The following is a 10239-nucleotide window of genomic DNA, read 5'->3' as shown; positions in this document are numbered from 1 at the left end:
AGGTTTTCCACTTTCCAGGGAGAAGCAGCTCATTGCAGTCCTACAACCAGGCTTTAAGGAGAGAGGTGCAATAAGAAAGCAGAAATGTTGGAGGATAAGACTGGTGCAAAGCTGAAGAGAACTGCTGTGAGCGAGCTCAAGGGCAAAGCTGGGCAAGCAAACACAAGCCTTAATTCATGGTATATTCAAAACTGGAGACAGTCAAAGCCTGTCTGCACCTGACCCTGTGCCACATGCTCTAGGTGCCCTCCCTGTGCAGGGGTTGGACTAGATGATCTCCAGAGGTCCCTCCCAGCCTCAGCCACCCTGTCATTCTGTTACATGAAGCCCTGGAGCCAAGAGGGCAGGGATGCACCGCAGGCACCGTCTGCTGCAAGTGCTTGTGACCTCCTAACACCTCTGCAGCCTTTTGCCCTGCTCCAAATACACTCCGTACATTAAGACATCTCTAACTTGTCCCACTTTGGAGACAGGGAAACCAAATACTCCAATTCAGCATAAGACACAGAACTCACTCACTGTTGCCCTATTAATGGTTAACAGGGAATAGAGTCTGATTTTATCATTAAAAGCACCAAGAAGCAATGATTTGTAGACTCAAGACTGAAAAGCCTTTCCGAAACAGTGTAAATGAGAAACTTTGCTCTTCTTTGCTTTACTGATGCTATCTGAATTCAGGAAGATGATGGCCTGTATTTGCTAGGACAAACTTAAGCAGCTAAGCTGATGATACCTTTCTTGCAAGCTTACCTATTATCAAAACCTGTTAATACTTAATTTATTTAAACCTATGAGAGGCAGTATTAAGTCTTCTTAGTGGGTTTCCATCAATACTAATTATACATATTTCCATATTTCTTAGAGTCAAATGCCAAGGAACCCATAGTTACAGCACAGAATTGTTACCACTCTTAGCCAAATTTTATTCCACTTCTAATTATTTATCAATTTCAAGACTGTCACCAGCCTAGAATTAGAACAGTTACCACTATAATCACATACACTTCCAAGTGAACCAGATTTTTACTTTCCCTCTCAGCTCTTCCCAGATCATTCTCAACTGGCTTCTCAAGACCTATTATTAAGATTGGTGTCTTCTTAGTTCCTTCCATTCATTTTAACCAGGCTCACATTCCCTCTCTTTTCCATTTTTCTGGGCTTGTATTTGTTTTTCTGCTTGGTGAGAAAGTATCTGACTGGATCTTGATACATGAAAGTCTTAAAGCCAATTCTTCCTGCAGCTCCTTTCCAGTTCCTGCCTTAATTTGAAACATGCCTCCTCTCTCTCATCCTTTACACAAAGGGAAACACAAACTGTTAACTCAGTCTAAGAAGAAACTGCAAGGGGATGCAGAGAGGTGTTTACATTGTTAAAAACCAAACAACAGCAAAAGCCACACCACCACACATACAAACCACTCACAAAACAGTAGAAAGCAGAATATTCATGGGTAAGAATACAGAGCCAGAGAGCCCCTGTGCTGCATGGGGAAGGTTCCAACAGCTCCTCTGCGGGCCCAGGAACAAGCACTGCTGAATGAAGTAGTAAAGTTGGCAAATCCCCTCTCAGCCCCTTGCATCATTTCCCCAACAGCAGCACCTGGGCAAGAATCACAGCTCACAGATGTTGCAGGACTCCTATTACGTGGGCAGAAGATATCACAGATGGCAACTGAAATAACTCACTGAAATAAAAGACTTCTCACACAGACACCGCAGGGAAAGAGCAGCAGGTTAAAAAAAATGCACTCAAAACCATTCCTCTAAAAAATCTCAAGGAATAACACCTTTCAGCAACAGCCATTCAGTTTTGACCCAACATCTCCATCAACAGGAGATGAATGGAGAGCAAACAACCCCCAGCAGTGGAATGCAATGCAGCATCCTTCCTCTAACATCAGTCTCACGGTTAATAAAGTGGAGCTGCCCCCTTATTTGCCCACAGGCACCTCAGCAAAAACAGTTACATGGATCCTCCACTGCCAACACTTTTGCAGGAAGAAGTAGCAGACTGTGTCGGTGCTCTGGGAGAGCAGCCCAAGAGGTGAGCAAACATAGTGACCAGAGGAGCTCAGAGAATCACAGTGACATAAAGCACTAAAAGTACTTCTTATTTCTAGAGTGTCCAAGGACCAGCATTATCCTAACTATTCTTCAAGATGAGTGAGGATGTCTGAACATCGCAAAATAATACAGGTCCTTTATAGTAAGGAACAGCACCAAGCAGAATCTGCACCCACGTAATTTCATGCTGAGCATCCGAATGAGTAACTCCCCGCACGCTGCTGCCAGGCAGAACGCAGCACCGCACTGCGATCACCTCGGCCCTCTCCCCGCTCAGCTCCAGGAGAGTTTCTACATCTCATTACTAGGTGCCTATTGAGATTCAGCAAAACAGAGCCTGCATTAATTTACTTCATGCAGCTTCTGCAGAAGAGAAAGGCAGCAAAGCAGACAGGATTTCAGAGTCTTTTGGCTCCCCGTCCACCACAGCTTACCTACCTCCTTGTCCCAGAAGAGTCCTCTAGGAACTTGTGCTGAGGCAGCCTCTTCCCAGGTCCACTATCTGCCACCAGCCTCCCCAGTCTTCTTGCAATGCAAGAGAAACAGGGAGTCCTGGAGAAGTCATCTTCACCTGGAGAGAAGATCCACATCCCCCTGAGCACCCTGCCAGCATTCACAGTACTTGGAAGTGACACCCCATGCTCCTCTCCCAGCTGCCAGGCAGGCTCCCTCCTCCCTGCAGCAGACCCCTTACCCTGCCCTCTCTTGCAGGGGAACAGAGCTGCTCCCCCAGGAGGGAAAGCCAGAGGTTCCCCTGCCCTGCACAGGTAGCACCCTCACCAGCCATGGCTCAGCCCCATGGGATGAGAAGCAGCAGCCAGGGGCTAAGAACAGGCTCAGAGCAACTTCCAGAGAGAAGGAGATGGGACCAAGCACAAGGCTACAATAAAGGGCAGAGGTTCAGCCAGGCAGAACTTGGAACAAGCACCCCTGCTACAACCTCACATAAGAAGTAAGGCCCATGCACCCCCCGAGCTTAAATGCAGCACCGGGGCACCTGGGGGGGTGGAAGCCCCAGGTGGGGCTGGTCAGGTTCATTAACACCAATTAGCACTTGCAGGGCCTTGCAGGGTCACATCAGGGATTCCCTACCCTGACTTCCCCAGACCTTGCTCCAACTCCCTACTGCTCGTGGCTGCCCATGTTACCAAGCTTCACAAGTCTCCCCTTGGGAGACATTTCCTTACCAGCTGCCTCCCTTCTGCCGTGTCCAAACACTGAGCATCATTCCTGGTCTGGTTTGTTTTTCATGTGTTTCTTCATCACCCTTGCTTTGGTGGCTCTCAGCTTTAAGTTGTTTCAGCACCTTCCCGGAGGCTGTAAGTCTGATCCCTGCATTTCTATCCCATCCCTCTTCCCTTTCCCAGAAGGCAGGGAAAGGGCTTCTGGCTGCCAGACTCAGGTACTGATGTTTCCACACTTGGGGAAGAAGTGAGTACCCACACTGAGCATCCACACATGAAGAACCCACATTTTCCAACCCCTCTCCCTTCCCCCCTCCCCCTGCAAAATAACAGCATTTCCCTCACAGACTAGAGGACTTCTTTCCTTTTTTTTTTTTTTTCCTTTTTTTTTTTTCTTTTTTCTCCCGCTGGAGTCCTGAGCTGATCCGATTCTCATCTCCACGCTACTTTCTGGTTAAAAATATCTGACCTTGTGCAACTTCCCATCTCCTCCCTCTCGGCTCCCCCCGCCAAGCTCCAGCGAGGAGCGGGGGTTGCCAACGCCCCCGTTCCACGTGCCCGGGCGCCGCTGCCGCCCCAGGAACACGTATCCTTCGAGGGGACCCGAGCCGACCCGCGCCGCCTGCCTAGGGCTGGCCACGGGCTCCCTGCGCGCCCCGCTGCTCTGGGGACGGGCTGCGCCGCGGCGACACGTGCGGCTGCCGGGACGCGGCTCCCCGCAGCCCCCGGCGGCGAGCGCGGTTCCGCGAGGAGCTTTTTATAGCAGCGCCGCCGCCGAGGGGGGAGTCTCGCCTCCCTCACGTTACCTCCCGAGCGCGGCGCTGCAGCCAGACGGAGGCGGGGGTTGGGGGAGGAAGGGTCTCGTTAACATGTAACTACAAGCGCACGTTTAGCCGAACAGGCGGCATTAACCGGGAGGGCTAAAAATAGCTCCCGAAACCGCGAGACACCAAAACCCCCGATCCCCCTCCCACGGGACCCCCCGGCGAGGGACTCCGCAGCCAGTGAATGGAGAGGCCGGGCGCGTGCACGGGGCTGCCGGGCGCATCAATGAGCGGGGCGCCAGGCGCATGAATGGGGCTGCGGGGCGCGTGAATGAGCGGGGCGCCAGGCGCATGAATGGGGCTGCCGGGCGCATCGATGAGCGGCGGGGGCCGGGCGTGTGAATGGGGCTGCCGGGCGCATCAATGAGCGGGGCGCCAGGCGCATGAATGGGGCTGCCGGGCGTGTGAACGAGCGGGGCTGCCGGGCGCATCGACGAGCGGCGGGGGCCGGGCGTGTGAATGGGGCCGCCGAGCGCATCAATGAGCGGGGCGCCAGGCGCATGAATGGGGCTGCCGGGCGCGTGAATGAGCTGGGCGCGCGGCGCGTGAACGAGCGAGCGGGGCGGCGGCGGCCGCGGGGGGGCGCCGCGCGCCGCTGGGATCCCCCGGCCGCGCACGTGTCGGCGGCGGGGGCGCTCGGTGTCACCTGGCGGCAGCGGTGGCGGCAGCGCGGGGCGGGACGGGCGCGGCGGGAGGGAGGGAGGGAGGAGGGCTATAAAAGTGCCCGCCGCGGCACATGCCCACGTTTGGGGGGGACTTCCGAGCGGCGGCAGCAGCAGTGGCCATGGCAGCAGTGCCCGCTTCCCGCGGCGTCGCCAGCCCCGGGCCGCCCTAGGACGAGAAGGCGGCGGGAGCCCCGCGGCGCGGAGCGCGGGAAGCGGCAGCGGGAGGATGCGAGCGAACGGCTCCGAGCTCAACGGCTCCGTCGTCCCGCGGGACGCGCCGGGCGAGGGCGCGGCGCGGCGCCCGCCCTGGGTCACCTCCACGCTGGCCGCCATCCTCATCTTCACCATCGTGGTGGACCTGCTGGGCAACCTGCTCGTCATCCTCTCCGTGTGCCGCAACAAGAAGCTGCGCAACGCGGGTAAGGGGCCCGCGGCGCGGGGGTCCGCGGGGCGCGCCGCTTCTCCCGGGGCTCCGCCACTCGCGCCAAGCCGGCGGCCCGCGGTATTTTTAGACACTGCCGCCAACTGCGCCGCTATTTTTAGCGCCCGCTCCGTGTCCCCGCGCCTCGCAGGGAGGCGCCTCGCCGGGTGCTGCCCGAGGGAGGTTGTGACACCCGGCGCACGCGAGAGCCTCTGCCGCGGGTCCCCCTTCCCCGCGCTGAAGGGAGGCGTCTGCCACAAGAGATTCTGTGGCTGCAGCCTCAAGTTAAGCCCAATATTAAATTACAGCCCTTACAGGGTTTGGAACAAAGACACTCCGTTCATTTTGCTTGCTTCCAACTTGCTATTTAGGTCTTTGGGGGATTGGAAATATCTGACAGAGAAACAGATTTTTAGGCACGTTCTGGAAAAAATGTGTGATTTTGACAGGATAGATTCTGTCAGGGTCTATTGAGTAAATCCCTCTTAGTTTATGGATTATTGGTTTGCCCAACCGGAACTTCTTCAGATTCATTCTGCTTTATCATGTCAGAGCAGCTGCTGTGCACGTGGACCAGATCTGTGCACTCAAAAGCCCTTCCATTGAAAAAAAAAAAAAAAAAAAAAAAAAAAAAGTGGGACCACGTGCCGGGAGCTGCCTTGTCAATGACAGCAGAGCTCTGCCGCTTTACTCCATGACAACTAGGAGACGTTGCTGTCGTATTTTTCTCCATGATTAGTTGACAGATTCTTTGTTCCAACGCCCCTAAACTCCAGCAGTTAGTGATTTAAAACCCCTGTGAGAGTGGCTCAGCCCCGGCTTTGCTGTTGGCCAGCGGTGTAAGGCAGAGAGTGTTGGACTCTGGCAAACAGTGCTCACTTGTCTGGGGTGAGGCAGGTCATGCAAAAGGTCTCCAGTTCTTGTTTGTATCTGGTTCTAGTGGAATGCCAACACAGGATCAAAATGAAGACAAACTTTTTTTTTTCTCCCCCCCCTTCTGTGATTGACACTGACCTAAAACCTACATTCTCACTTTAGTTTTTTGATACAAACACTTTCACTAAGGCCATTAAGTTTATATAGGGTATTTCCCCAGAAATCAAATTAGCTCTCGACCACCCCTGCTCTCTCACTTCGATCTTCCTTTCCGTCCTGGACTCTTTTAATGTGAGGTTTTCAGAGGGAGGGAGGGAGGGTCCCTCCATGTGAAGGGAGAGAATAGGTGTGGTACTCTGGTTATCCCTAGGGGAAAGGGTGACTTCTTTCCCCAAAGGTTAATCAAAATGCACCCGAGCTTTCCTGCCAGGAGGTCGCAGTACACGTTACTGTAACAGGTTTGAACAAAATGTGATGGCTGGTGTGTATTTCCTGCAAATATTACTGGGTTCTATGTGTGTGCGTATTTTCTTTACTATAGATCTCTCCTCTCCCCCTGCATCCCACGTGCTCCCTCTCACTGCGCCTCTCATTCTTGCCTCTTCTCTCACAGTGGCTCTGAGGAACTGCAGCAAAGTGGCAACAGTTTCCTCCTCCAGCTAGAGCACAGAGCATTCCTCTGCACATGGCACTGCCCTTGGGCTGGCACACGAAGTAGATGCAGTTTTACTTTGAACTCAGGAATTAACTGAAAGCTCTAGGTACCTGGTACATGTTGGAGGTGCCTTAGTTTAAGAAAACAAAAAAAAAAAAAGGTAGAAGTAGGTTTTAAAGTTCCTGAAGAGACAGATTAAGTCTTCTGTCCTCTAAGATAAACCTGCAGCGTTTTAGTACACCAATTTGAAACAAACTTGGGAATGAAAAGTAAGCCTCAAAATGAGGTGCAAACTGTTCAAATTTGGTTTTTTGTTTGGTTGGTTTTTGACTAACCCCATGAAAAACTACACCTGTCCATAAACTCCTTTTGTGAGTAGTACCATTAAACTTGGCATTGAGTTTATATTGAAAATACTGATTTATACATGCAATTCAATTATAACTCACTAATGACAGACAGTTACAACTTTTTACAGAGCTTTAATAAGAGAAACTTCTGATTTTTTACGACTGTATTAATGAAGTACTTTGCTGGCATACTTTATGAGGACAATAAAAAAGACACAGGATGAAAATTGCACCGGAATAAAAGGTCAGGGAGGAACAGAAGAAACCTCCTGAAGAAAATGTATCTCATTGAAGACTTCCTTCTTTGCAAAAGAGAATTAACAGAAATAAGGAATACTTAACATTTTGCCAAAAAGGTGGATTTAGTGGGGGAAATTCCCTCTTATTTAAGTGTTTTTGGAAGATAACTACAAGTTGAACCTGTGGACTCCTTATGGTTAAAGTGCACTGGGGCATAGTAGGAAGGCCTAGACACCTCAGCAAGTGGTGTAACCTTCCTGGCAGTCAGAAGGTTTAGTAAAAGCCCCTGATCAAAGCAGAGGAGTCAGTATCTCAAAGAAGTTTGTCTCAGCAAGAGAGGAGTGTCTGATACTGCAGCCTCCTTCCTAGCCACAGGGGTGGCTTCAGTAGATGCTCTTCTAGACACAGAAGCCGTTGATGCAACTGGTAGGATCCTCTTTTATTTAATGTACTTGACTTGACTTGTAATAAGTTTCAAAGTTATGGTCTGTTTCTTAATGGTGTTTTTATAACCAAACAGGCACCTGATGCCAGTTCAGTCCTGATGCAAACTGCTGCAATTTAATGCTGGTCTACACAAAGGCTGAATTTGGTTTATGATGTCTGTGATCTTTTAACTTCGAAAGAAATTTAAAGGGAAACATTTAAGGCATAAGGATTTTAATACTAAAATAAATATTCTGTCTCTGTGTTCGTGCAACTTAAACTGATGCACTCTTTAATTACACTCATCTCTTAAAAAGTAAGCTGTAAATCGTCTTAACGTGTTCCATTTTTCATAGCTAATATTCAGGGAACAGAAGCAATAAGGCCATTCAACAAAAGCTCCACTCTGAAAAGATAAAATGCCTTAGGAAAGGTGGTTTAGAGAAATGCTTGGATCTTTTGCTACACCAGGTGAAGTTTTCACTTGAAATGCTCAGCATGGGACTTGAGCATCTCAGGGACAGGGAAAGAGCTCGATGGAAGTGCTTTACGTAATAGTGTCAAACAAATTCCTGTCGCTGATTGTTAGTATCCTTATGCCTTCATTGTTACCCGCACCACAAAAACAATGCATCAAGAACATGGTGAGGGAGCAGGCCGAAGTCCTGGTGTTGACGATAAAGATGAGTTTATTGCTTAAGCTAAAATGTCAGGGAAGAGTCAACATACAACTACTGCTTTGGTCATATGAGATTTGGGGTAATTAAGGACTGCAGGACCCTTCTTAAGGTCAGCAAAGCAAGCTGTCCTGAGCACTATTTCCCTGCTTGTTCTTTCTTTCCCTTTTGAAACTGGTCTCTTGGCCCAGTGGGTTGCTTTTTCTGGCCCATGCTCTGCAGAGCTAGCACTGAGGTCCAAGGGTGCCCAGCTGCCTCTCCAGCAAGGCTGGGTGCCGGGAGGGCCTCCCAGAGGCCAGGGGAGCCCTAGGAGCCTCACCTTGTCTCATGCACCTCTTTGCTGGCACAGCTCGGGTAACCAGCACCTGCTACCTCGGGGCGCAAAGCTGCATCCACAAACTTCTTGCCCATCTCTGTCCCGTGCTAGTCTCCTGCACACGGATACATTTGGCATTTTGGACCTTTCTCTGGTTTCCTATGTCCCTGGCCTTTTGTTGCTACAGCTTTTGTGTTTTTGCCACTAGTGAAGAAGCCAGGCAAGAAGTCTGACATGGCTGAGGCTCCAGGGCCCCAAGAACAACAAGGTGCTACGAACCTTGGCAGGACTGTGTGCCTGCCTAAGTAGAAGTGTGCACATAGCTATTTTGTGAACGAGGCAGCAGGGAAAAAGGAAAAATGTTTATATACTAAATCTGCCTCAGCTGCACTGGACACAGTTCTGTAAAGACAAGCTGAGTGCTCAAAAAATGAGCTTGAAAGTAATCCCTAAACAAAACTGGTGAGATCAGTGAAGTCACTGATGGAAGAACTAAGCACAACAGCTACTTAGTGTGTGTGTGTGTATATATGTACATACATTTTTTTTTTTTTTTAACATACAGCATTTGTTCATAGCTCAGCATTGCAGATTTGGGGGATGAGGTCCATCAGTGAGAACTTTTCATAGGCTTTTCAAAATTGGCTGTTTTTTTGTTTGTTAAAAGCGATACATTTTGAGCAGCATAAGAATTTGGTTGGTGAAGAGTGTTCCTATGTGTTCCTAACATAGGATTGGAACCCTCTTTTAATAATCAATTGTGGATCTCTTCCGCCTTTTCAGAATGATTGTTCTTGATGATCTGTTTTGGTTTTTTATTTTAAAGCAATTTTCAATAGAACATTTAATATTATCCTTTTATCTAATAAATGAAACTCCTATAGTGGATTCAGACTAACAGACACATTGTTTTTATTGCAGGTGGTCCTTGGACTTCTCTTTGTGTCGAGAGAGAAAATGGGTCGCCTGATAAATGTGTGACTCAAGGGAAATAACCTGTAAGAAGATCCAAGTTGTAGCAGACAAAGTCAGGGTTCTGATGAGAACTGAGATGTTGATGGCAATGAACATTGATATTTCAGACATGAGTAACTTCAGGTATTAAAATGGTAAGCCAAATGGGAGAGGGGAAAATGTCTAGTGGATATATTGAACTTTGCCAATTGTTGAACAGAATTGAGCATAAAATGCATAGTATTAAATAAAGCTGTTCCTCAGACTGGTTTTGATGAATAATTTACTGAATCAAAAGTTTATCTCCAAACTTGTTTAAATGGCACCGTCCTGTCAATGACAAAAATGCAGAGATGAAAACTTCAAGTAAAAATTCATTTTTACTAATATGCTTGTCAAACCCAACTACGGATTTTTTTTTTCTTTCTGAAAATTTCTGCATTGTGAAGCTCTAGGGAGCAGTGTTTCTAGTTTGCTCCTGCCAGCAGATACTGGTACTGATAGCTTAGACCATTTGCTCTCTCCCTTTAGATTATTTTTGGAGTTCTCCCTTAAGTTCTCTCATTAAGGCCTTTTTCATCTTTTCA

The 10239-nt window shown here is 49.1% G+C and overlaps 1 long non-coding RNA gene across 2 annotated transcripts; it reads left to right on the top strand.

The window, feature by feature from the left end:
• The first annotated feature begins 5093 nt into the window (after positions 1-5093).
• LOC148594699 (uncharacterized) lies at positions 5094-10032 on the top strand. 2 transcript variants are annotated; one of them, XR_015913366.1, is made up of 2 exons: positions 5094-5156; positions 9620-10032. It is a non-coding gene; the product is annotated as an uncharacterized LOC148594699 (long non-coding RNA). The 2 variants fall into 2 exon arrangements; XR_015913365.1 differs by lacking the exon at positions 5094-5156 and adding an exon at positions 7647-7705.
• Positions 10033-10239: the final 207 nt, after the last annotated feature.

This window comes from Tinamus guttatus, unplaced genomic scaffold (assembly GCF_059628265.1).
Source record: "Tinamus guttatus ecotype Peru unplaced genomic scaffold, ASM5962826v1 Tinamus_guttatus_pri_ptg000213l, whole genome shotgun sequence".
Taxonomy (NCBI): Eukaryota; Metazoa; Chordata; class Aves; order Tinamiformes; family Tinamidae; genus Tinamus; species Tinamus guttatus.
Note: the sequence above shows the minus strand (reverse complement) of the source record. Positions and strands in the feature narration are given on the sequence as shown.